At 42.5% G+C, this 27,795-nt stretch overlaps 1 protein-coding gene across 2 annotated transcripts in view; it reads right to left on the reverse strand.

The window, feature by feature from the left end:
- The window catches only part of ST3GAL1 (ST3 beta-galactoside alpha-2,3-sialyltransferase 1), a 76,664-nt gene that overhangs the window by 31,056 nt on the left and 17,813 nt on the right, over nt 1–27,795 (reverse strand). Inside the window, exon 1 of one of the 2 annotated variants that reach the window (XM_071738432.1) lies at nt 23,539–23,638. The exons of the other annotated variant lie outside the window; for it this stretch is intronic. The gene's annotated coding sequence lies outside the window, so the exon portion shown is untranslated. Of the gene's footprint in view, nt 1–23,538; nt 23,639–27,795 lie in introns of those variants that run through there. 2 annotated transcript variants of the gene reach the window in all.

A 27,795-nucleotide genomic window follows, 5' to 3' on the forward strand; every position in this document is an offset into this window, starting at 1 on the left:
GGTCCAGTTCTGGAGCCCCCAGCACAGAAAGGACATGGAGCTGTTGGACCTAGTCCAGAGGAGGGCCAAAAAGATGATCAAAGGGCTGAAGTGCCTCTGCTGTGAGGAGAGGCTGAGAGAGTTGGGGTTGATCAGCCAGGAGAAGGCTCTGGGGAGAACTAATAGCAGCCTTTCAATACTTAAAGACAACTTATCAGAAAGATGGAGGAAATTAGTAGGGCCTGTGGTAACAGGACACGGGTTAATGGCTTTAAAATAAAAGAGAGGACATTCAGACTAAATATAAGGAAGAAGTTTTCTATGATGAGGGTGGTGAAACACTGAGCCAGTTTTTCCAGAAAGGTGGTAGATGTCCCATCCCTGAAAACATTCTAGGTCAGGTTGTGAGGGTCTCTGAGCAACATGATCCTGTTGAAGATATTCCCACTTACTGCAGGGGGTTGGACTAGATCCCTTTAAAGGTCCCTTCCAACAAAAACTATTCTGTGAGTCTCTAATTATATGAATAAAAAATAATGATGCTGCAAATTCATTCCAGGAACCCAATCAAATTCTGTGTCCTCAGCTGCCATCTCTTAATACAGCACTCACTCTTCAGTCTTGAGAGAGGAGCAAAACTGGGTTTGGGGTGAAGAGCAAAGCTGTGGGAAACTCAGTTTCCTCCACTAATGGTACCAACAACACAAGGAAAATATTTACCTGGACACCATTTATCACTGGGAAACACAAGGATGATTGTGACTGTGGAGATAAACTTGTGAGCAATGTATTTCCAGTAGGAGCTATAATATTATTAAATTACTGCTTATATAATAGTCCTTTGTTACTGCAGCCAGGTTTGGTGTTACACCAGGCTTGGTGTAAAAAAAAAAAAAGCCCACTGATAATACATAAAACTTGCCAATGTAAACCTCACCTTAAGTTTTCCAGGTGATTATGGTGTCAAGGGAGCACTCAGCCACAGAACCAGCCACACCTATAAATGTGGCCCCCAGGTGTCTTCTTCACGGGATGAACTTGGAGAGGTCAGTGAAATTAATGGGCAATTAATTCAAATGTAATGGGTAGCTCCATTGCTGACCTGTTGTTTATCGTTCATTCCTGTGGCTCAACACTCAGCTCAAGTATCTTCAGGGCAAAACAGGAGCACCAGAAAAAAAGCTCTGTCCAGTCAAGCTGTGCACAGCAGTGATTACAACTGAGAGGCCAGAGGTTGCCAGGTATCACCAGAGATGTGCTGAAAACCAGCAGTGAAAAAATAAATTGCTGATAGCAATGTCCTCCTCAGCCTCTGTCTTGCTAGAAAGTGGTTTTTGGAGAAGCCCTTCCTCTTTTCACACACTCTACTAATCAAGAAATTGCTCCTCTGCTTCCCTGGTGCCACTTCATCTTCTTTCATGTATTCGCCATCCCTAGAAGTATTTAAAAATCAGGTAGATGAGGCACTTTGGGACACACACTTTAGTAGGTGATAGAGATATTGATATGTATATTTAAGTCAGGGGGATGTTGACAGTTGGACACAATGATCTTAAGAGTCTTTTTCCAAATCCCCTTCCCCAAAGACATCTTGGTGTTTGAAATAGCAAAAATATCACTGCAAGCTCTTAAAAAAATATTTTCCTTCTTCATTCTGTACTTGGCAATGCTGGACAGACACATAGATTTAACCTGCTAGAGTAAGAGCATTTTTCTCATATAGGGCCATATCCACTGATGGGATGAGATGGGACTTTTTGAATTGTTTTTATGTAGGCCAGAACACCATGGTGTTCACTCCATGGTGAAAACCCTAAACTAAGATTCACTCACTCACTACAATTCATTCACTCTATCTCTGTGACTTGATCTGCTTTGAAGAGCTTTTTAGAGACATCCAAGCAGACAACTGGACACATAAATTGCTGCTTGATTCCTCTTGACAACATTTGATGGCAGAGTCCATGGTGGACACAGTGCCCTTGTACTCTAAAATCCTTCCCATGCCATTAGGTGATTTGTAGGCTGGGCTCACAGCTCTGCTGCCCTTTGCTTGGGAAACAGGAGGTGTTAAAAGGATTTCCAGGACACATACATGTGTTTGCACCTACCATAATTCTTTAGTGGTTCATGATAGGAAAACCATAGAGATGGGAAGGAGTTTTTCAAGGACAGTTTGTTTTGGTTGTTTTGTTTTGTATTTTTGGATCACTTTGTCTAAATTTAATCTTTCTGCAGCTCAAGTTATTTTCCATCTTGATTTTCTGTTTCAAGAAACTCAAAAAATAAGGATCTGTGATATTTTAATTGAAAATTTCAATTCCCAAAGTTTTTGTAATGCAAAAAAATGTTTTTCTAGAAAATGTGTAATTTATGGTAATTAAAGGAAAGCAAAAGTTCAAAATTGGGGAAAAATGCTCTACTTTCAGTGCTGCTAGAACAGTGAAAAAATTATTACCTCTTATTTTTTATTTTACTTTATGTTGGTCTGACTTTTTTGTTTGTTTGTTTTTATCTTTCTAATTCCCAGAGACAGTAAGAACACTACTCTCAGGTAATCCAAATACAGAAAGACAAATTAACAGTGGCAACAGCAGTAGTAGAAACAGAGGCAAGCTAAAAGTATTGTAGAAGCAAATTCCTGTACATGCATTAGTTTCAGTTTTATAGGATTGCAGGTGAGGATATAGGATTATTTCAGATTATAGGACACTCTCATCTAAAGGCAGAACTCAATCACTTTGGCAGCAGGTGCTTGCTAGCCTGTTTATGAACATCCAGCTCAAAAACATCCACCAATCTAATTCTTGGTTAAAACCATAGGGAAACCTACCTGACTATAACAGCAGTTGCAGCAGACTTCAAAGAACACATTGTGAGGAGCCTGATTTCTGATGTCAAGAGAGTGATTAACACACCACAGGGAACCTCATGGCATTATAATTCTAAATGTACAAAAAGATTAGAAGATAATGATAATATTGATGGGATTGTCAATAATCTCCAGAGTCTAGGAAATGTTTTTTCTGTTCCCATGTGAGCATCTCTGACTCTCTTCACTGGGATTCCTGCCTTGAAGCCATAGCAAGCAGTTGTTGGCACTGTGAGGTTGTTAACTCCTGTTCACATTGATGGGCTTCTCGTTAAACCAACAGCGCTTCTCTTGCAATCAATAACACCAACTGATAAGACTCTGCATTAAACATTTACTCATCAGACAGACTGAATTCACTCTGGAGAAGGTTTAATGACACCACAGGGATTTTCTCCCTCATTAACCTGGGATTTATGGTTAGTCTTCCTTGTGCTAGGGAAGGCATAGGTGTCAAGCTGCCCACAATTAAATTCAGAAGTGTTTTAGCATCTGTGCCTATCCTGGACCTGGCAGGTAACACAAATTATGGCAAGTAAATAATAATACTTTTGGAGTTTTCTGTTTACTGTGCACACTTCTGAGAGTCTGGCAGCCACAGTAATTTTATAAGGAGTCAATAAGTTTAAAAATACATCACAGATAAAAGTAACACTTTTGATAATTAACATACTCTTATAAGCCAGAACTACAAAGCCATTAGGCAGCTGCTTTAATTGTTTGATCATTTATATGTCCCCAGTAGGAGTACTTGACCTATTTGGATTCAAATGGACTGTGTGGTCTTGCTCCCAGCCCAGGAATCATCCAGGCCATGTCCATCCAGTGACAATCCCATTCTAGTTTTTACCCTACATCTACAATGGTGCTGACAGTCAAGAAAGCTGAATGATTCAGAGTGCCTTTTATCCAGAGGACTGACACATCTTTGTCTCTAACATCTGATGGATGGAAGTAGTTGCCCAGAGCAGGCAGGTGCTCCATCAGTGTAAGCTTTGCTTTGGACTATGTGGTAGCCTGGGTACAGAAAAAAGCAACAGGATTTCTGTGAAAAAAGAAATTTTGATTTTTTTGTCTGGACTTTTAAAGTGTTTTTAGAGAAACTGAGATTAGCTTATATCAGAGTGGCACAGGAAAGGCTTCCTGTAACCCTGAATATGAAAATATGTCAAGAGCTGGAGGCAAAATGGATTTGCATACATCAGAGTTGCACATACAGCCACCCAACTGGGTATCCTGAAGTTCATTGGAAATGTTAACACTGAATTACATGGATGCTGATAATTGGATGCTGGAGAAAAACACACAGACAAGGAAAAATATATGGCACCTTTTCCACTTGTCTTACTTAAGACAGTTAAAACAAAAAAAGGGAGACTGCTAAGGTAGTCAGCAGTCCTTGAATATTTAAGGGCTTTCTGATTCAAAGAGAAATTCAAAGTATCACTTATCCATACAGAAACAATTAGCAGAGGAAGATTTCATTTATTTAGTATTACAATTTTCAGTTCTACATACTATCATACATATTTTTTTTTTTTTTAAAGCAGAAATTTTACCACAAGAAAGTGGTGACCAATTCAATATTGCTATGGTCTTGCCCTCTGCAGTGCTGCCAGCAGCATCCCACCTAGCAAAACAAGCATCAGAAGGCCAGGTGCTGGAAACGTCAGCCTGGATTTACTCTTTTACCTACGACAAGGAGTGGAAAAGAGAACATTTCTGTCCTTGGGCTCTGATAATCAAACCAGGACGAGGAAGACTCCACTCCTTGCCTTTCCCCAGCTATAATTTCCAACATCTACCCAGCTGGTGCTGCATTAGAAAACCAAGAACTTTTTCTCCTCTATCAAGGAGAAACACCAGTCCTACACAGGCTGGTTTGCTGATGGTCAGGAACCCCAGCTGCAGCCCTGGGGTCACTCTCCTTAAGTGACCATGACTGGGTGAGCACTGTGTCAGCACAAACCCCAGAGAAATCTGCATCTAAAGCTAAGTTCTGTCTTTGAGATCAAGATCACATTTCCCATTCAGAAACTGAAAGCAGGATCCCAGATGCACTGCAATAGCCTTTCCCATGTAAAACATTGCTCCACTTTCAGTGGGGACAGGGAACCTTTTAATTTTTGTGATAAGCTATTACTATTGCAATGAGTGGGGGATCCTGTTCTCACTCCAATGAAACTTTTAAAACAGGGTTTACAAAAATGTGACTACTTGCTCTAGGAATACAGCTTCTGGCAAGTTTTAATGGGTGCAATGTTAAAAAAACAAAAATTCCCAGTGACTGCAGACAGCAGAGCCCTGGGGCTTTGGGTATTCTTTTAAATGAGCCACCAATTTGTGTCAAAAAGTTAGCTTTGCAAGTTGGAGCTACAGGTTTTTTATTTGTTTTGTCTTTATTAAGCCAAGGGAAAAAAAAATTCTATCACCTTTAGTTAAAGCCTCTCAAGGATTACTTGGGAACTGTATACCAAGAAGCTTGAAAATATGCTATTCTGCTTGCCTGGTTTTAAAAAGGGTAAGTCAGGTTTTTAATCTCTTCTATTACATCTCTCTTGCCCAAGAAAAAAAAAATGATGAAAAATAATTACTTCATCCAAAGACAAGTCATTACAAATAGAGTTTAAATGTTCCCAGAGGAGAACTGGCCTCTGACTTCTTACAGAGATGTAGCATCAGCTGATGAGCATCTTTGTTTTTAAGTTGCTCTACAGGGGCACAAGAGTCCCCTAAGAGACGATGCTGTCACTAAATTTTTGCATCCTTAGGAAAAAAATAGCGGATACCAGGGGACCCTGTGCCTCAAAAATTGCTGGATCACTCCTAGATCTTCGTTTAAAAGACAAAGTTTCCAGTGAGCAGCATCATTGCTACAGAGACATTTCCAAACTTGCAGCTGATGGAACTCTTTCTTGTTTTTGCATCCTCCTGTGCCTCTTACATCTGAATTTTGTTGACCCTGCTCTGATGTACGAACACGGCAGATTCACTGCATCACTGAACTGTGTGAGAAACAGTGAGGGAAGTGTGGGAGACAGAGGGTGACAGGGCTCACAGTGACAGCATATGGCACACGAAGGCAAAATGATCTTGCCTGAGCTTTACAAATATATGCAGTCATTTCTGTTCCTGGAGCCAGCAGGCAGAAAGGCAGCTGAGGAGAGGACTGCTTATGCCTCACAGCCACGTTGAGAGGTGCAGCTCCTGGCTGACACCCGAAACTGAGCCCGTTTGGCTTTGATTCTGGACATTTGCTCATAGACTCGGAGGAGGCTCTGCTGGGTGAGGTGCTGAGAGGTTTCCTCCCATGCAAAGGCGGCCCCAACCAGCTATGTGTAACTTTTAATAGAAGTTTGTCCAACTCCTCCTGTAAACACTTGGAGGAAGAAATGTTTTCAGAAGTTTGTTATCAGTACAAGACCATTCCCAACTCAGACAATAGCAAAAAAAAAAAGCTCTTCAAACTCCCATTTGAATCAACAGTCTTAAAGAAAGATAATGCACAAAGCCCAACCTTCAGATGAAGCAGAATGCTGTGAAACTTTCAGCTCTGGCTCAAAGCCAGATTCTTACAGAAGCCCACAGGGCATCATCACCCTGTAGCATATACCAGCCCCCACCTGCTGCTGAAGCTGCACCCCAGCTTGTACAGCCATGCAGAGGGGCAAGGGCCAGAGAATCATTGAACCAGGTAGGTTGGGAAAGACCCTTAAAACCGTCAAGTTCAAACACAAACCTAACATTGCCAGCTCCACCACCACTAAACACCATCCCTAAGTGCCACATCTACACAAGCCTTTTAAATACCTCCAGGGATGGTGACTCAAGCACCTCCATGGGCAGCCTGTTCCAGAGCATGACAACCCTTTTGGTGAAAAAATTTTGTGTAGTATAAAAACTAAATCCCCCCCTCAAGCAACATGAGGCTGTTTCTTCTTGCCCTATCACTTGTGAGCAGGGAGAAGAAACTAAACCCGACCTCACAACAACCTCCTTTCAGGTAGTTGTAGAGAGCACTAAGGTCTCCCCTCAGCCTCCTCTTCTCCAGACCAGACAACCCCAGGGGAATGTCCCTCTGCTCCCAGATACAGGCATCCTGGGAAATAGTTTTAGCCTGTGATCCCATCCCTCCTTTCCAGAGCATGACACTATGTTGGGAACAATAGGAAAAGTTCTGGGATGTGGTGGGCCAGGTGGGGAAGAGCATGTAGGACAAGCAGGCTATGCAGACATAGCTCACAGGGACAGCAGGGGCTCAGCTTTACTGAGATGACTGATTTTGCTTCCATGCACATACAAAAATATATTTAAAGTGTGCTCCTTTGACCCCTACCTTTTTACCCTGAAGTAGTGGATGAAAGAGGAGAAGGTACAAGGAAAGAGGATTTACCTGGATTAGCTAGGAGCAGGAAGGATCTGGGAGCAGGTTTACTGCCCTGCTGACAGGGCTTACATGAATGAACCCTTATAAGTGTCACACCACTGCCTGCAAGGAGGGTGAGGGGCACACAAGGATCCAGCCACAGTCCAAGTTTCTGCTGCTCTGAACCAAATCAACTTCCCACTGTGACAAGTGTCCTCTTCTACAGCAAGGGCTGAAACAAATGAGAGAGACATTGGCCCTCTTTCTCCCCATGGCTTGTATTAGAATCATAGAATGGTTTGGGTTGGAATAGATCTTTTAAGGTCATCTAATACAACAGCCCTGCAGGGAGCAGGAACATCTTCAGCTAGATCAGGTTGCTCAGAGCCTTGTCCAGCCTGACCTTGACTGTTTCCAAGGATGAAGCATCTACTCCCTCTCAGTGCAACCTTTTCCAGTGTCTCACCATTCTATTTTTTTCATTATATCTATCCTGAATATACCCTCTTCTAGTTTAAAACCATCAGCCCTTCTCCCATCACTACAGAGTATAATGAGGACCCACTCCAACTCCTCCTCTGCAAAGCAGGTCTGGGGCTGCAAAGCATGATTCACATGGGGTGCAGCACCATGCACGGCTCAACTTGCTCAACACAGGGAGGATGAAAATGGGATTTGCTTTCAAAAACAACTTTACAAAAACCACGGAAGTGAGCTGCATGTTTGGTGGACAGACTCTACCATCCCAGCACCATCCCAGCTGACGGAAGGAATGAAGAAGTTTTTATAGCCCCAGAAGTGCTACTGGGGAGGAATAAAGTCCCTTTGTTGCCCAGATGCCCATCAGCAATGTTCCCCTGCACGCAGGTGAGTTTCCCACAGGTGATACCAAGCCCAGACAATGCAGCTTTGTGACAGTACATGAGGCATGGACATGTTCTCACAGTTCTAAGCTGTCTGGCCCTGATGTGTAAAGCCCTTGGCTTGATGTGTCACACATTACTTCAACTTGGCCAGATGACTGTAGAAATATCCAGCTAATTAAGAAGTTAAAATAGAGCCGTCTTCCTGATGAGCAAGTGAAAAAAGAAAATCCTAATAAGCCTAAAAAAACCCCAAAGCCCCCCCAAAAATAATACCCCAACAAACCCTAACAGAAAAAAATCCGTGGCAATGCCAGATTTGAGTTGACAAAATCCAGGTGACATTTGTGGTGGCATGATGACAAACAAGTAATGGCCAAAGCCCACACAGATTTGATTTAGGGCACTCAAGACATTTGTGGGCTAATTTTCCAGGACTGCTTTTCTTTAAACTGAGAAAACCCCAATTTATTCCCGATTCCAGCAACATTCAGCTTTGGTCCAGCTGCATCTCTCCCCAAGCTCATACAAAGACATTGCACACATCCAAAAGGAGACAGTGCTTCTCTCCTAGTTTAAAAGCAGATTGGAAAGATGACACAAAAAAAAAAAAAAAAAAAGGAGTCTTGTCTTCTGTTTTCATTTCCCAACCCACTGAGGATGGTTTGATATAGGAAGATTAACCTTGGGCCAAGCCCTTTGAAGAGAGGGGTGGTACTCAACAAACCCCTTATTTAACCACCTGAACAACAGTTCACCACAGGCTTTTTTTTTTTTTTTTCCATGATCCCTCCCAATATTACCATCCACAAGACATGCTGCTGCCAGCTCTGCTTTGCAGATGGAGAAGGGGTGAGTGAGCCTTCAGCATCCATCTTATTCTCACTGTTACTGAGGTTGATGCAGAAATCATAGAATCATTAGGGTTGGAAAAGACCTCCAAGATCATCAAGTGTAACAACCAACCCAACACCACCACAACAACTAAAACATGGTTTTGAATACCTCCAGGGATGGTGACTCCACCACTTCCCTGGGCAGCCTGTTCCAATGCTTGACCACTCTTTCTGTAAAGAAGTTTTCCCTAATATCCAATCTAAACATCCCATGGTGCAACTTGAGGCCATTTCTTCTCATCCTATTGCTTGTTACTTGAGAGAAGACACTGACACCAATCTCACTACACCCTCCTTTCAGGTAGTTGTAGAGAGCAATAAGGTTTCCCCTCAGCCTCCTCTTCTCCAGACTAAATGCAACATCTTTCCCTGGCTGTCTACTCTGCTCCCAGCTCCTCTCATTCCCTCTCCCACTGCTGCTCAGCATTTCCAAGGTAAATCATTTCTGAGGTGCAGGAAGCAGGAGAAGAGAAATGTTGCTTTGCCCTCTGTAGTCCCCTTCACCTCTGCAACTCAGCTTTTTCAGGGCTGTGTTTCAGCCTGGGTCCTCCATGTCCTTGTTAGGCAGCCATCCCTGGCAGGGGCAAAAATCACTTTAAGATGGAGTTGGCTGCTGTTCCCATTGCTCCTTGCCAGGTCTGATGCTGCCCTCAGCAAATTTTCTGGCATAACAGGACACAGTTGGACTAAAAAAGAAGCACAAGCCATGCAAGGGCTACTGATATGGCCAATTTAGTTTGCAAATACATGACTAGATATCTTAATACTAATAAGGTAATAAGAAATAGTATAAAAAGGTAGAGTTGGGGTTGTTTAGCTTGAAGGCTCTGGGAAGACTTTATAGCAGACCTCCAGTACCTAAAGGGACTACAGGAAAACTGAGGAGGGACTTCTTAAAGGGACATGTAGTGGCAGGACAAGTGGGACAGTTTCAAGCTGAAAGAGGGGAGATTTAAATTGTATATTAGGAAGAAATTGTTTGCTGTGAGGGTGGTGAGACACTGGCACAGGCTGCCAAAGGAATCTGTGTCTGCCCCTTCCCTGGAAGTGTTCAAGGCCAGGTTGGATGAGGCTTGGAGCAACCTGGTCTAGAGGAAGATGTCCCTGCCCATGGAACTAGATGAACTTTAAGGTCCCTTCCAAACCAACCCATCCTATGATTATGTGACTTTAAGGCTTCTTTGGTTTAATTCACATCCTTGTGAATCCATGTGTTTGTGGTGACTCAAGCTGTGTTTCATTCATATTCATTGTTTGGGGAGTGCCACATAGCATTGGCACTGCACAGTCACAGGAGTCACTCCTCCATCATTAATGATGGGATTTTTGGGATACACTAGAAAGCCTGGGCCCTTTGTCCCCAGCTGTGTTGGGACATAAAGACCTATTGTAGCTTCCAAAGGCTCCCATTTTGCAGTGGCTACCTCAGCTCCTGCTGCAGAGCTTTCCATTCCCATTCTCTTTCACTGACACCAGCAGAGCTGCTAATTTCAGTTACTGCTCCCCATATGATGATCCCACCTATACAAATCCTAGAGTTAAGGGGTCACATGCTGCTTTTTATAACCATACCACCAACTCAGTTTTTAAGAGCCTTTTCTTCCACTGTTCTGGACAAGATTAGCTACTGCAACTTGATTGCGTTGCTATGGCAGTAATAAGAAAAAAAGTAATTTATTTGTCTTTAAAAAAAAATAAAATCAATAATTGGTATTACTGTGTAAGGTCCCTGGCATTAATTATAAATAACTGTTAGACCTACTAAAATAAGGGAGTGAATTTACAGCAGCAGGCTGAATGCTGCTCCTGAAGCCCATGTGCCTGCCACAATACAGATATGAAACATAAAAAGTATTGGGGAGTGCTGTTTGGAAATTATTGCCTGGGAAAATGAATGCGTAAATAGCAATAAAACGCACAATTATTTCGCAGAAACCCAAAACATTCCTGAGCATTTAGAAGCTGATGGATGGCTTGCCTGCCTGCTCTAATTACCATAAAACAAGGGAGACAAGGATGGAGGAATAGAAACAATGGGTCCTGTCAGGGTGATCAGCTGCGAGGAGGCAGGTGAGAGCAGCCAGACTCCAAGGAGGGTGATGCTGAGGCTTCAGCTGGGTTTGGCTTTGGGAATTCAGCCTGGATTGCTGTGCTGCTTGGCAGGCAGGGGAGGCAGGGAATGCAGTTCCCAGGATCTTCACAGCCCCCATCCCTGTTGTCTGTGAGGAGGATGGGGCAGCTGCTCGGGGGGGGGTGAGGGTTTGGTGCCTGCGGCAGGAGGAGGGGGTTAGGAGGGAGGCAGCTCTGGAATAAATTGGTTTCTGGAGAATAAAAAGGTTTGCTGGCACAGAAGTCAGCTGTCAGGGGCATCACCTGTGACATGATTAGGGGCAGGGAAAGCCTAAAAAAGACTGGGAGGAAAAAAGGTAGAAGACCATTAGTGATATCTGTTAAAAGCAGGGAGAGAGAGAGAGGAAAAAAGAAAAAAAGCCATCCAGTGACTCCTGCAAAGGAGCAGGCAGGATGTCCTGACAGCGGGAGCTGAGCCCTAGAACCAGCCATCAGTTATCTGCACCTCCACCTGCATCTAAGGGACACCAAGTTATTGTCACCCACCCTAGTTGAAGGTACTTTTGGCTGCAACATGGGTACATACTATCAACTCAAGGTTTTTACTTGTTTGTTTTCTAGCTATGTATCTCCAGGTAGGTGTAGAAGCCCAGATTTTACACATTGCCTTTCCCTGGTGCAGGGAAGCCATGTGCATCTACTCACATTTGATCAACCCCTTTTAGTTCAGGGAGGTTACAGAGCTGCAAATCTGGTGCTTAATGTGGTATTACCAGCAGGTTCCTTATGCAGATAGTGGTGGTCCTGCACCACATTACAGGGAAATGTAAGCTCCCCAGGGATGACAGAGCAGGTGAATGGGGATGGATCAGCTCTTGGGTTGCTCTCTGTGAACCATGGGATGACAGCCAGGACCTGCAGCTCCAGTCTAGTGCTGGGACACATGCCTCCATTTTACGCTTTCATTTGTGCTCATAATTTCAAAGTTAAATTCCTCCACTGAGCAACCGTGGCACAGGGGCTCACTCACCCCACTGGTCTCACCTTCCCACTTACTGGGCTCCTGATTTAGACATCAAAATGAAGTGACCAAAGAGAGGCAGTGTGAGTAACCAAGAGTGCAGGGGGAAGGGTAGATCAGCTGGCAGCAAACAGATATTTTCACTTGTGGACTTGTCAGTGTATTTTGAGCCAGCTCCAAGTTCACATAAAGCCAACTGAGTCTTCAAAATTATTTCCTCCAGTTTTATAGCAAGTCCCTTTTTAAAAAATTCAGGATGACTCATAGATTGCTTCTGCTTACAACAGCAACCAGTATGTGTAGGACACCTCCTATATTCAACCAAAGCAGGACAAAACAGCCAAAAAAAAGCAGAATGAAGATGGGTGCTTTCCAACTCCATTCACTTCAAGGAGAACTCCAGAAGCAGGTCGTGAAAGAAGGAACTTGATCTAGCTAGAACCAGGGTCCTGTGAAGGACTCCTGACGTGGCTTCTCAGACCAGGTTCAAAGCCAAAAGCCAACAAAAAGGCTTCTAGCAGCACATGCTACCATCATTCATCAACTATCAAGCTGCAATGTAGAATCAAAAATAGAATGATAAGTACTGAGTTCTGCCCCTCCTCACACGTTTCCCTTCATAAGCCAATAAGAAAAAAAAAAAAAGTCAGCAATCATCAGTATGACTGCCTATGTGGATTTGAAAGCAGATAATAAATAGTACATCCGTCTTTCAGTTATTAACATAACTCAGCTTATTGCATAAGAGCTGCTTATTTTTGGAAAGCAGCCCTTCTACCTGTCCCAGCAGCACACTACTGAGTTAGCAAGATGAAGGAGCTTTTTAGTGAGTAAGGGAGTTCTTCAGATCAAACTCACTTGTCAAAAATTTTGTCTCAAAAAGTAACTGACTACATTTATTTATTTAAATTTTTATTTTTTTTCTATTTAGGAAATCATCCTAACTTAAAAGTCACCTTATTGTAGTCCCCTTGACCAGCTTTGCCATAGCTTCCATTTAATTTGGCTGGGAGCTTATTTGGCAGCTTATTCATCTCACAAGAATATTTTGGTAGAGAGGACTTCTCGGCCAGATCATGTACTCAGAATGCTGAGATGACCCATATCTCACTTTTCTTTGCTCAGGACAAAACCTGTAGCTCTAAATCTGGGACTAGCCTCCCAAAAAATGACCCAATAGCTACCATGCTGCACCCTGTGTCACTTATGCTTCCTGGAGCATGAGGCTTGATCCTAGACCATGCAGAGGACACTTCCCCCAGAATCTCCTGACTGGGCTTGGTCACACACAGGAGCTTCAGCCTCAGGACATTTCATGCCTGCATCACCAACAAATCTGCAACAGCTAAATACTTCCTGTGGCATCTTGATGAGTTCTCTCTGCTGTTCTGTGCTGTCTCTCAATAACTGGATAGACTGGTGATATTGTCTGAGCAGCCAGTCCCACTGTGCTTCCCATCCTGTGCTTATATTCCTCAGTTCAGGTCTCATTAAAATCCCAATAGCTGGTCTTGGGATGATAAATAAGTATTTCAGAATTTGCTCTTGCTTCCATGCAGTGCTATTTATCACAACCAATATATATTTTATAGCACTCCCCTTTGACTTAACCTTATAATTGCACAAAGCATGGTGTATGTGTGTCTGTGTGGGGGCATTGAGGGATGAAGGAACATCATCTGTCTCTGATTATGGACATTTATAAGATTTTAAAGTTTAGGGTGTTGTGCTGCACCTGTATCTCTGAGGAGAGTTCTTTTTTTTTTTTTTTAGGAAGATGACAAAGCTCCAGCTCAGTGCCTTGGGAGGCCTTAGCCCTCTTGTGCTCAATAAAGCTGGCAGAAAGAAAAAGGATTACACTAGCAAACAAATAAGGCACTAGTTGGCACTTCAAGTAGCTCCTAATGTCCCTCCACAAAAGTGCATTGTGCTGTCATCACTACAAGCCAGGCACCACATGCTTTTACTTTTAATTGCACCGAAGAGATCCCCAGCCTCATTGGTCTCATACCTACAGACAAAATTGGTCCCAGCCCTTCCCCAGGCAAGTGCTGCTCTGAGATGTCCTTTTCCTGTGCACTGAAAGATGTTTCCAGTTCATAAACTCATGGCGTGCATTCAAATGTCTCCCAGAAGCTCTTTCAGCCACCAATATTGTTTCGCTCTTCAAATGCTGCATTGGCAACAAAATCAAAGCTTCACCACTGCTCATCCACTCCAGTTTGGAAACACATTTTTTGGCAAAGATTTCTCCCATCAAACTAATTCCCATTGGCCACTGACTGCCATGATCTGCTTAGATGAAGGCACTAGTCTGAAAGCTTTGTCTACAGAGAAGTAACCCTTTGATTCTGGTGCTCCAGTGAGCTTTTCCTTACAGGTGAATTTTTCCACGTGAATCCCTTATGAATCCTTTATAAAGACCTGTTCTTGCTCTTGGCTTGTAATTGAGCTGTCTAGTAGTCAGCATTTAAATGCAAGAAAGCAAAACAATAGTATTGACTGTCCTTTGTCCAGGTTTATTTAATTCTGTGAAGCAAACACTTTGTGTGAATTGCACTCCTGGTAATAAAATCAGATTGCACATTTGCTTATAGAGGGTCGCCAGGGAGAGCAAATGTGCCTGTACTCAGCAATAAATGTTTGACTCTGTGTTGCACAGCAATTATTCAAAATGAGAGGGACTATTGGATCCAACACTGCTGCCCTTTAGGACTCAGCCTGTCAAGTCACATTGTTCTGTGCTTTTTATCCAAGTGGATTTCATCTCCACACTCTTATTCCTGGATGATGTTCAAGTCTTCAAGTCCAAGTTGCATAGAGCTTGAAAAACAACATTTGACTACCAGACTGCCCTTTGTTTGTTAAAAGGAGCATGGCCTTATTACTTTTATTATTTATCAATATATTATAGCATAATAAAGGAGTAAAATTTAAAGACACGGGTGGTTTATTCTGAGAACACAGAAAGACACAAAATTGCTTCTTTTCTAACTTTAAAGATGCTGTAGCTTTAGTCATCAAGGGGAAGTTCTGTCACTACAATGTATTTCTTTTCTCTGTTTTTTCCTACATACTATTAGGAATTAATTAATTATGAATCTGGTGGTTTTCTGTCTTCTGAAATTAAACAGGGAGTCATTAATATATTTTACACATACAAGTCTCAATAGCTACTTTCTTGACATTTATTACCTATCTAGCCTTGCACCTGATAGGCTTTTATATATTGCTCAGCAAAGAGAAATTTAACAAAAATTCCACAGATCTTAAGTGCACGTAGAGATGTGTGCCACTTCCCCTTAAAGTAAGATTTAATCAAGGCAGTGCCACCTCAACCCTGACCAGATGATCATCAGTCAACACAGCTCTGAGTAATATCTTGGAAAGTCTGAGCTTACAGACAATTACAGACCACTTAATCACAAAATTTAATCAAGATAATAATTAGGAGCTGCATCCTGTTTAATGCACAAGGATGTGAGTCTTCCAGCTCCTGCTGCCAGATCGGAACTGAACACAGGAGGGAAAGAATCAGGGAAATCAAGAGACGACATCCTTGACAACAGAAGGAAAACTAAATTCAAACAGTTTCCCAAATCCTTAAGAACAATTTCAGTGCTTTGTGCCAGTTGAAAACCCAACCCTACAGGATTCTCTCAGAGACCTATATCTTCAGAAGAACAACTTATTTTTTATTTGGCCAGACTTGAGAGATACAGCTCAGGGTCCTGGCACAGAAGGTGCTCTACTGATGTTAAGTAAGTACTTTTTGCTCAGATAAACCTTGCCCTGCAAAATGGACAAGGGTAGAAATGAAATCTCTATTAAGTGACCTTTTCAAGGTCAAAATAAAGAGTATAAATCTGTCAGTCATCTTAGCCACTGCACTACACTGCTTCTGTTGGGTCAGCTTTGTAGGTCTAAGCAAAGAGTTACAATACTCTGTAGTTAATAATTTTTTTAAGTACTTCATATTTACTGTAAGATAAGCAAAGTCACTTTCTGGGACAGATATGAGCAGGATTTTTCCATATATTTCTCAAACTTCAAAGTGCCACATGAGTCTCCTTGTTAGAGCCAAGTGATATCCACACATTACTGAGCTGGATAAATTGTGGCAGTAGCAATGCATCTACAAACATTAAAAAGCCCAGAAATATAAAGGCTGGGAGGAAAGATTAGCAGGGTGTACAGAATGGACTCCATGACCCAGTAGGTCGCTTCCATTTCTAAATTCTACAAATCCTCTGAGTTAATTTTTTTTTTCTTTAAACCAATGCTATGTTGAGAGGGTCACAAGAAACTGGAGTGTCACAAGTGACTATATACTCTGTGCAGAGAATGCATCCAGGACAGGGTGCTAAACACTGCCTTGTCTTCAGGGCAGGTGCTAAACACTGCCTTGTCTTCAGGACAAGTATTGCCATGTTTTAAATGTCTTTTGGACAGCTTTATTTATATTAAAGATTATGTTAGTCACAGTGGTTGGAAGTCAGGTGCCAAATCACTCGAAACAACATCCCAGTGTTAGCTACACGCTGTCTTTTCTTCTTTCTATGCTTGGTTTGCTGTGAAAGGAAGAGAGGCAGAAAAAGCCACAAAAAGTGCAGCCCTTCATCTGACCAGTCTCCACCTCTCCCACTGGGATGCTGGAACCAGTTTGCAGCAGCTGGGGATACTAGATAGTATTTTTAAAGTAGATAGTTTCTCATAGGGGACAGCAGAAAACTAACCCTGCAGACTGACAGGGAAGTAAAATCCTTTCTTTACACATGAGATTTGAAAAAGAAAATAAAACAAGAAATAGTAGTGCTGAATGATGGTAAAATTTTAATCTTCAGAGCTGCTGTTAGCTACGATGAATCCCTATTGTAAATTCAGTGTCTTGAGCTACAAATACTTTTCAAGAGTGTTATTATCAGCCACTGTGAGCCTGCAAACAAGAATTCCCACTATATTTTAATGGCTGCTGGCCATACGCATCAAAAGGGATCCCTATTAGACATACAGTAATCATTGTTCAAATTTTAATGAATATATGGCATTCCTATTCATTATTTAAGTGACATTCAATGCAGTTTCAGTCAAAGCTGCCTCTTCATAAATGCTATTAGCTACAAATGTGCCTTTAATAAAATATTATGCTGTGCAAAAATAAGGCGTTGTACTGATAATCAAAGGAAAATGAATGGAAGGAAATAAAATCTGCAGCAATAGAGTCTGCACTCCTTATTCACTCAAAAACCTCCTTGATTTTAATGAGTGATTTAGCAGACCCCAGCACAGGGACATGGGGCCAGGATCACCGGGCATGCACAAAGACACAAGAAACACCTTCTCCCAACTCTTGTGGCTCTCACGTAGGCTGCGACCCAAGTACTTGAGTCAGAACATGTCTGTCTGTGGTCAGTTTGGCCACAACACAATAATACTGTCTGCAAATCCAATATATATGGCCCTCTGGACAGCTTTTTATTCATTATCCAACAGTTGAGACTGCACACTTTGGAAAACACTGAGTAAATAAGTGTTTGGATGGTTTAATGTGGTTCTGTACAGTTAAGGCTGTTTGTCTCATGGGTGCTTGTATTTTGTGATAAACTTGTGTGCTGAAGTATCTCAAACTAGGCACTCAGAACTGAAACATCTTAAATCTAATCAGGTTAGGAATGCTGGTCCCAGCCTGCTTTCCAAGCCAGGAAGGAGTTATTTATTGTCTCTACATTAATCCCAGCTCAGCAAGACACTTAGACTTGCATCTAACTTCATAAAGACAGAGTGGGTTTCCCACTCACTTAAATAATGCAGATGTAAATGATCTGCTGAATCAGGTCTATAAAAATTCAACAGTGACAAATGCTGTGATATCCCAGAGCAATCTCTGCTATGCACCGAGGCTGGAGAGCACTGCTGGGATGTGGAGAGTGGTGCTACTGCTGGTGCTGGGGGATTGCTTCCACTTCCCTGCATCCCACTCTATTCCCTAGGCCAAGAGCCACACACAGTATGTTCCTCTCTCTGTCCGGGATTAAAATGTGTGTCTATATAGAAGGTATCTATTATGCAAGACTTATCTTGAGTTTCACTGCCATGCTCTTCTAACCACGCATTTAAGATGAAAATGTTAGCGCCTAAACTGGGTGTCTGAAACAGAAGCAGAGCTGATGTATTCACCAAAGCAGAAGGCTTTTCTTCTGCATCAGTTTTGTATTAAATTGGTTTTATTTCAACCAGGATAAAAAAGCAAACTGACACTTCACTGGAGCTGGTAATTTGCCCCTACTTACTGTATATATGCAGCAAAGATGCAAAATGTACCTGTTAGACCTGGTCAGCTCTGATAGACTTTGCTTCAGGAAACATCAGAGAGGCAACAAGAAGAGACTAAAAGGATGCCTGATTGCAAAATTCCGCATATAACCCCTTCTGGCTAGCAGCCTTCTTCCTACAATGGCACCTAAAATCTGCAGGGACTTTGTCTTAAGAGAAAAAATTATTATGATTGATTACAATGAAGAATAGTAGCAATAGTAGCAGCAAGAGAGGAGAGGAGGAGGAGGAGGAGGAGGAGGAGGAGGAGGAGAAGGAGGAGTCATGTTCCCTGAGGTACCTGGGGTAATGTCCCAGTATGTTGCACCTTGGCAGGAGTATTTGCCATCTATCTCATGGCTGTGCACAACTGGCACCCAAATATTGGACATTCCTCTGCCAGCACTTTCCTGGGATCTCAACATTATATATCTTGTGCCCAACACACATGGAAAAGATGGGCTTTTGCAGAGAAGTCATCTCACAAGCATGATTTCTTTTGAGAAGGAAACAGATGTCCTCACTCCCCACTCTGCTCAGGATCTCATCTGCAGGATTAATAATCTATGCTCTGAAAGAAAACAGTGAGTAATGCTTATTGAGTAATTTATTTGGGGGGGAGGAGGAAGAGCTTGGGTGGTATTTTTAGTTGAAGGCTCAAGGTGAAGGATCTGAAGCACCTTATAGCCTTGACAAAGGCCTTCAAAAAGACATGACTGCATGCACATAGAGGCCCTGTGGCAGATCTGGCCCTGGCTGATGTGCAGTACATAAATGATGCAGTGGCTGAAGGAAAAAACAAAACAACCCCTGTCACAGGTGAAAGTGGAAGGTTTTAAGGTTGCTTACAGAATCACGGAGAAAGATATCAGAAAAAAGGTGATTTTAATATGGATTTATAAAAGCACAACAACAGAATTCAATGGCAAAGTTCAGTCTGTTATTTAATACATGGAGGGGATATGTAGGGGTTGGAATTGGATTGGAATGACTTACACAGGGATCAGGGGAAATGGTTTGTACAGGGAGAGGGAAGACTGAGTAAGGAACAGGTTGGAGTGATCTGCACAGGAATCAGGGAAAAGAACAAGGAAGATCCACCCTTCTCAGAGAGCAGCCTAAGTGTGGATGAATTCACTCCTAGTCCCAGACTTGGTCAACAGTTTATAACAAAGGGTTTTAAGCACAGGGATTTCAGTGTATTAACACAATTATGGGTCTGGAGTGACTTGAAATAGCCCTAAACTAAACGTTGATCGACACTATTAAAACAAATCTCAAAATCAGATATGATTTTTTTCTAGCAGCTTAATTACCTTATTCTAATCAACACAGAGGTTCAATAAAAGGCCTAACAAAGTTTCTGAGCAAAACTGTGTGTGAATGCACGCACACACATACACACAGATACAGAGGTTAACCCATAGATGGTAAATTTTAGTACCCAATTTCACAAAAGAAGTTGCAATATACTCCCATTTAATTCATGGAATAAAATTACAATGACTTCAACATAATTTGCTTTGTCCCCTGTATTTAAGAACTGGCTGGTTACATACTGTGCTCAATCAAACAAACCAACTTCCTTCATGAGCTACATGAGATACAGGCTCATTTGATGCAGACCCAGAGAGCTCTAAGGACCTCTATCTTAGGAGCAATATTCATAGGGTCTTAACTGATTGACTTAGGTCAGTATTTTCCATGGTTACAATGATTTAAATTAGGTCTTCTCTGGCAACTTTTGGTGGGCCTATGATCCAAGCAGGAGGGATCCCAGGTGTGTTTTGCAAGCAACAGAGCTCCAGGTGCAGCTAGGGAGTGTCCAATTGCCCCTAAATCACTGTGCCTGCATTGGGACTAGAATGTATCCAACCTTTTAAACTCTCTGCTCCAGCAAGCAAGGCCAGAAAGTACAGGACCGTCTCGGCTCACTGCATCTACAGTAAAAAGAGTAATGTTGTGCCCACCTCCTCTGTAACTAAAGCAAGAGCAGTGGGAGCTGGTGTCCACTTTGCAATGTGGCTCAGTGAGAGGGGGGCACCTGCACAACTACAACCCCCTAAAATGAGTCTGCTATTAAACTGGCTGGAGGAGATGGATCATGAGAATCAAGAAAGATGGGGCCATGACAGATGCTCCAGGGCAGAGTGCAGTTTTATCAGAGCAAATCTAGCTTAATTCAGCCATTTTTGGTGCATACCAATCCCAGAAAACACACCAGTTTCTCCATGCATCGATAATGATTTTTTTCCTATACTTGAGGTTAGCCCTTCACAGATACCCATCATTTGATGATCCTGAAGACTTGACTTCATGCAGAAATTCCAGAAGGAGGTGATTATCCTCCAGCCTGGGTGGGATCTGTCACTGTTGTAATTTTAAAAAGTTATTGCAAACAGGCATCTCACCCAGGCTGCAAGAGACAGCATCTTAATCTTGAAACACTTTCTGTTTTGCAGGATTATTTTGATGGAGGCAGAGGTAAGAAGCATCATCTCCACTGTTGCTCTTTGGATAAAGTTAAAATGCTCTCCAAATCGTACCTTTATAAGCAAGATCATTTCTCTGTGCCTTTGCTAGATTAAAAAATTAAAATCAAAGCATTATAAGGGGGTAAGGGTCAGGCATATATCCAGCCAACTAGCTGGCAATAACTCCACCTGGAACAAAGAGATTCCAAAATAAACTTTTTTAATGAGAAAGATGGCAAAAAGCCAAGCAGAAGTTGCATAGGATACCTCATTAAAGAAACTGATAAGCCTAAATCAGGTCAATCTGTTTAAGTAACTCGATGGCTTCAGCCAGATAGGAATAGATCTGTTTAATTTGCCTTCAGACAAGCAGCAGCACAGTGGGAACGGAGGACGAGACCTCGTAGGGAGCCATAAGCTTTCCATAAAAGTTGGTAATCATGTGGGAAGTAAATCTGTGGTTTACTCACTTGGAAGAGAGACACCTCACACAAAGTGAGCTGAAACAGCTGCAGGCAGCAAGAGCAGCTGCACCCGAGGAGCAGATCTGCATTTGGCAGCATGTCCTAATGCTGTGGGATCTTCCCTGCACAGGCACAGCCCATATGGGGAATGCAGGGCCCACCAAAAGAGCCGAGCTGGCAAATTAAATTTCAGGAGTAAGCCAGAACCTGGTTTCTTTTTTACACCTTAGCAGCACTAGGAGAGCTTCAGCAGGAGCAAGCCAGCTGATTTCCCGCAGGAACATAAAGCTCAGAACGTGGTTTTTGTTTTGGAAGTCAAGCCCAGGGGCCCCAAGTGGGGAAAATAAATTCTTGCAGTTTGAAAAGAGTGCTCTGGGAACTGAACATCACTGCTTGGCCTCCGTCAGGATGTCGGCTCTGCTTACGGCTGCCCGTGCTGACAGCAGGGTTATCACTTGCTTGAGGATTTCCCTAACCCTGCCCAGCACAGCCCCCAGTGTATTCTACAGCCAGGCTGGAAACTGCCAGCAGCCACACAACATCTTGCTAATGATTGCTGCTTACAGGGCACCACATCAGCAGTGATTAGAAAACCTCTGCTAAGCTGAGAGACCTCGTTTGCAGGTATCCCAGTGGCCCCACTGATGAGACTTTAGGGCTTATTTCATCGTTGAGGAGAAAAAGAATGTCTTTAAGTAATTGCATGGCTTGGTATTAGGTAAATAAGGAGTTTGCTTCAAAAAAATTAGTATAAAGCTAACACTGGTTTTATTGGGCAGATCTCAGAACTATCCCAGGAGGAGGTTTTGTCATGCTTGGACTTAATCTACCTTTTAGAGAAGATGTATAAGGAATTATCATAATGATTAAGAGCCAGACACAGTGTAAATGGAGTCCCTGTCACCCAGGCTTCAAGCAGACATTAAGCTTTCTAATGTATGAGCATACACAGTAACAAATAAGTATGTCTCTCACAGGCGTTTGTTCCTTGCAAGCATATTTTGAGAGGTTTGGTGAATGTCAGCAGCCCCAACCATTTATTATCTTTTGTCAGGCCTCAGGAATCAGGAAGTTTTGAATTCTTTGAACAGACCTTCTGGTCTCAGCATTGGCAATCACACCTCAAAGCTTTTACTGCTGATAGGAAAGTTAAAAAACAACATATGAAGGAAAAGATTCCCATATTCCTGCCCAGCCCAAAAAGAGGGCATTTTGTTGAAACACCATTAAGATAACCATGACAACATCATTAATCTTATCAACAGAGCACCAACCTACAAGAGTAAAACCTAGAGCTCCAGTGTCAAAGTCAAACCAATTTCTCTGGAACCAAGTAGAATATTCTGACCCTGGGAAAAGGTGGTACATAGCAATTGAAGGCTCCCCTGATTTTCCTAAAGGGACCATGTTAGGCACATACTTCAGCAGCAATGTGGGGATCCCAGAGGTCCTGGCCACTCCTTGCTGCACCAACATCACCTGCCCTACTCCTGGTATCCAATCATAAAACTACAGAATGGTTTTGAGTTGGAAGGGACCTTAAAAATCATCTAGTTCCATCACCCCTGCCATGGGTAGGGATACTTTCCACTAGAGCAGGTTGCTCCAAACCCCATCCAGCCTGGTCTTGAACACGTAACAAGGTATAACACAGACCCTCCCATACACACCACACACACAAATGTCCCTTTTGGGACAAAAAGAAGGAAACCCAGGAGCTACACTGGCTGGAGCAATGAGGAGATTTTAGCCAGGATTTTGGCTAGATGATTACTAGAGAACATTAAGCTGTTCTCCTCTGGCTGGATTTATTGTTGACTCAACAAAAGAAAGCACAGAGCATGGAGCACCTGCCAAGCCTGTGCAGAGAAGTTGTGCCAGACACAAAAAAAAAAATCCCCCACAAACAAAATAACCACACAAAACCCAAAAACAGTGTAAAGACAGTAGAAAGCCACAGACACTTGTTTTCTCTTACACCTGCAAAACCAAAGCTAACTTCCCTTTTCTCCCAGTGGAACACCTGCAAATGCAGAACCCTGGGACAAAGCCACCCCACACAATGTGAATACTTGAAGCAGATGCTTAAAAATCCCATCTCAATCCTAGAAGTCACTTCCTGAAGCTTAGCATATTTTGATTCACCTTCTCCTAGCAAATTGCAGTTCCTCTTCTGGGTGATAGGAACCATATATAGCAATGAGAAGAGGTAAAAGCAAACCTGGTACATGCCCACTTCCCCAGGGCAGCCAGCTCCAAGCAGGTGGGCAGAAGAGGAATCACTTGCGTCTCAAGAGCGGCGAGGGATGAGTGATCTGGGTCTGCAGAGAGCTTGGGGTTAGTCAAATGACTTTTTCAGGGCTTTGTGCCAAAGCAGAGCAGAATGAAACAGAGATAATCCGCTGAAAGAATGCCGTGTGCAGCAAGGGAACAGCCAGATGCTTCCTGTGCATGAGATTTCTGGGTAGCATGGGATATGTATTGGGACACAGGTTCAGCATGGGCAGCAGCAGCAGGTCAAGGGGGAAAATAGGTGGAAAACAATTAATTGGAATATGGCAATGCAAAAGCAAAACTACCAGACAAGTGCTTTGTGCTGGGAAGGTGTCACAACCTGAGGTCTGGTATTAAGAAGCATCAGCCAGAGCAGCAGAGCCATCCCACAGCAAGGCTGCAAATAGGTGGAGAGTTGTGCAAGGAAGGGACTGTGTGAAAATAGGTTCTCAGGAAAGGTTCAGAAGACACAGGGAAGACATCACTGTGAAGCAGACTTAGCACTGCAATGGCATTGAATTTGATTTAAAAGCTATCAACATTTAAAATTAAAAAAAAACAAAACAAAACAAAACAAAAAAAAACAAACAAAAAAAAAAATCAAAAAAGCCAGCCTACTAAACAGTAATAAAATGGCACATAATAGAAATATGTTTCTTTCTTGTTTTTCTGGATGGATCTGTTGTTTTTCTGGATGGGAGACAGAAATCCCCACAATATAGTTGCTTTTTAAAAAACATTGTTCCTTAAATGTTAAAATTAATTAATTAAGCAGACAGTGCCTTCAGCACTATTCGGGCTTCCTACCATCACTTTCCAGTTACATTGTGTGCTCTTTAGCAACACCTTTCCTCGCCTCCAAGTGTTTCAATGTCTCAGAGGATTTTCGATCACATCATATCTACAGCTGTAGCTGTCCAGCTAGTCACAAATACTCAAAATATTATGAGCTGAGCAGAGCAGAGCACCAGGTGGCAGAGGTGTGAGGTAGAATTAGAATACAAAATCTCCTGAACAAGAATCGTGCTTGCACATCCCACAGCTGCATTTTCAAGACAGTGCTCCTTTTACTTCTCTGAAGAGTGGCCAATATTTTTAATTTATTATTTTACATATTTAGTTATTAACAGAGAGCAGAAATGATGCTTCTCTACACTTCTGCATCCCCCATGCCTTTGTAAGCAAAGCCAATAGAAGCACTTTTTCTGCCACAACAGTGTACAGGTGTAAGTTCAATAGGGCCATCCAATTAAAGACAAATGTGTTATAATATCAAGGGTGAACTGCACACACAGCAGAGCTCTCCTGCTGAAAAAAATGCTCATGAATGCTCTGCTGCAAAACATCAGACAAAAGCATCTGAACAGTTTGAACAGGAACTGCCACAGAAATTACATTTGTGGAGAAGAAATTCCCTCCCCATGTTATCAGCAGCATTTAGTGCTTCAGCAGAAGACAATCAGAAAGTTGTGCAAGGTTAAGATAAGGAAAGTGACCTCCTCCTCAACCTTTTGGAGACAATACAGCCCAAAGCATGATTCAAAACCTGGCACATCAGAAACCCTGCTTTTCTGGCTTACTTAAAACTAAAGAGCAGTGACAAGTTTCAGGGTCAACTAGACTTTGACAAAGCAGCAACACTTCACTGGAACTGAAATGCTGCTGCTCTTTCACTTCAGAAAAAAAATGCTAATGCTTGCCCAGTGGCAGAGGGCTCACAGCAGTCTTTCAAGCAGGAGACAAGGCTAAGTATTAAGTGCTTGAGGAATTTGTTTTACTGTGTGGAAAACAAACATTTAGCAAAAGGCTTCCCTTATTGCACGTGCAGGAACCTGGGATTGAGTCATTCTTGACTTCTCATCTATGAGAATGTAAAAGGGGGGTCACGCATTGGGAAGACACTGGCTGGGATAGTTTTCAGGTAAGTCATGCATCTTAGTGTGACTATCTGGGTTCTGATTCTTTTTATTATATGTAGTAAACTTTTATGAAAAAGAGTTTGGATGCTGGGGTCTGCAGGGCAGCTCTGAGCCAATCAGGCCAGTAATATTCTTTTGCCCGCCAGAGAAGGAGAATCAGATGCTGTGAATTAGGACCATAAAGAACTCTTCTCCATCTAGGCTATTTTCCTACTAGCTGTTTGTTTTGTCCTCTGGGGGATTTCCCTTGGCCCTATTTTTCTTCACCACCAAGATATTCAGGAGGAAAAGCCCCAGAAATAAAGAACAAAAACATCCCTGGGAACAAAATGTACTTGAGCTGCAATGGATACAAAATCTTGAGAACCCAAAACCACCTTCCCTGGCACAGGTACTACTGCCACATCTCCATCCCCTTTCTCAGGGCTGTGACCAAGAGGAGACAGAAATAGCACTGCCCAGTTTTCAAAAGACAAGTGATGTGGTAGTGGTTCTCTTCACTCTCCATCACTGCACATCAAGTGAAGTATAAGAGTTATATCTCTGAGCAGATACAAGAATAATTTCAGTCCATACAGCACCTTAGATTACAGACTTGTCTGAGCAGTAGTAATTCCTCAGCCCACCAAGGTTTTCTGCTTGAAAAGTTGACACCTTTGCAGCTAGTTTGGGCCTGGCAGCTCTCCTAACTGCAGTCCCATGGGACTACGGTGCACCTGGACAGATCCATTCTTGTACTCATGCACTCTTCACTGCTTAAGGGTCACCATGACTGGATTTCATTTCTGCATTAATGGTCAGGCAGCCAGCAGCACTCTGCTTTGATGTGCTCTCCAATGATGTTCCACCAAGCAGGGTCACTAAACCTTGCTGAGGGACACTCTCATCACACTGCCAACCAAATACTGTCACTTGGAACTCTGTCCACTACATAGCAAGAGATATTAAATGTAGAATGGTTTGGGTTGGAAAGGACCTTAAAGATCATCCTTTTCCAACCCCCCTGCCATGGGCAGGGACACCTCCCACTAAACCAGGTTGCTCAAAGCCCATTCCAACCTAGCCTTAAGCACCTCAAGGGATGGGGCATCTACAATTTCTGGGCAACCTGTACAAGTGTCTCACCACCCTCACAGTAAATCACAGAATCATAGATTTTTTCAGAGTTGGAAGGGACCTTAAAGATCACCTCGTTCCAACCCCTCTGACATGGGCAGGGACACCCCCCACTAGATCAGGTTGCTCACAGCCCCGTGCTGCCTGGGCTTAAAAGCTTCCAGGGATGGGAATTCCACCAACTCTCTGGGAAAATTGTTAAAAAAATAATAAGCCACATTCATTCTTCTATTTGAGTATATTAAGAGCTACAAGGCTGTAGCTTACAAACCCATAACCATTCAATTAAGACTCTTAGATATTGAGAGCTCAGGTACTACAAAATACCAGTCCAGCAAAAGGAAGCACACTTTTCTAATTAGGGATATTTAGGATCAAGTAAGCATTAAACTCTCCTATCCTCATCCAAAACAGTGTAGTCACAAGGATTATTACCGTGGCACATTTTAACATCTCATCAGTCATGTTGGTACAACAAGAATTATGGCAAACCCTTAGTGAGAAAAAAAGAGCCCATAGTGTTATTTGTGCTATTGGAGTCTCCTTCTGCTGCAATTTCAAAAGTTCCTCATATGTCTTCATTACATTAAAATTCTGGCATCAGTGACTTCCCCATGGAACAGGCCATCTACATTTCAGCTCAATAGTAGATTCCTAAGGATTGTCAATACTTCAGTACACCATGTGTACCCAGCCAGCTCTGTCACAAAAAATTTTTAGTGGGATAACACATTTGAAAAAGGGATAGAAAAGAAATGTTAATTAAAACCAGGCATGCTCTGAATGAGGTGTAAAGTCGCAGTTCCAGTATGTAGCTGGTAAACCACAACAAAGTGGAGTTCTCAGCTCTTCTACAGCAGAGAGAGAAATTAAATCCTGCCTTCAGCCTAGTGCCCTATCCAAATCATATCCCCTTTTGCTCACTTTATAAGCAGAGTCTCTACTTAATCCCTAACAAACTGGACCCCTGCAAAGGCTGTAATCAGATCATATCACAGACTTGTTGGAACAAAGATAGAGTCAATGTTATCTTGTTTCCCTGAAATTGTAGGTCATCAGTGATCAGATGTGATTATACAGTAGTTAAGAATAAGCTCAGATCAATACTGTCACTGGAACCTATCTTTTCCAAGCAGTGGCTGTAGGAGCACTACAGGCAGAAGCCAAGT

The sequence above is a fragment of the Heliangelus exortis genome, chromosome 2, assembly GCF_036169615.1.
Source record: "Heliangelus exortis chromosome 2, bHelExo1.hap1, whole genome shotgun sequence".
In the NCBI taxonomy this organism is placed as follows: Eukaryota; Metazoa; Chordata; class Aves; order Apodiformes; family Trochilidae; genus Heliangelus; species Heliangelus exortis.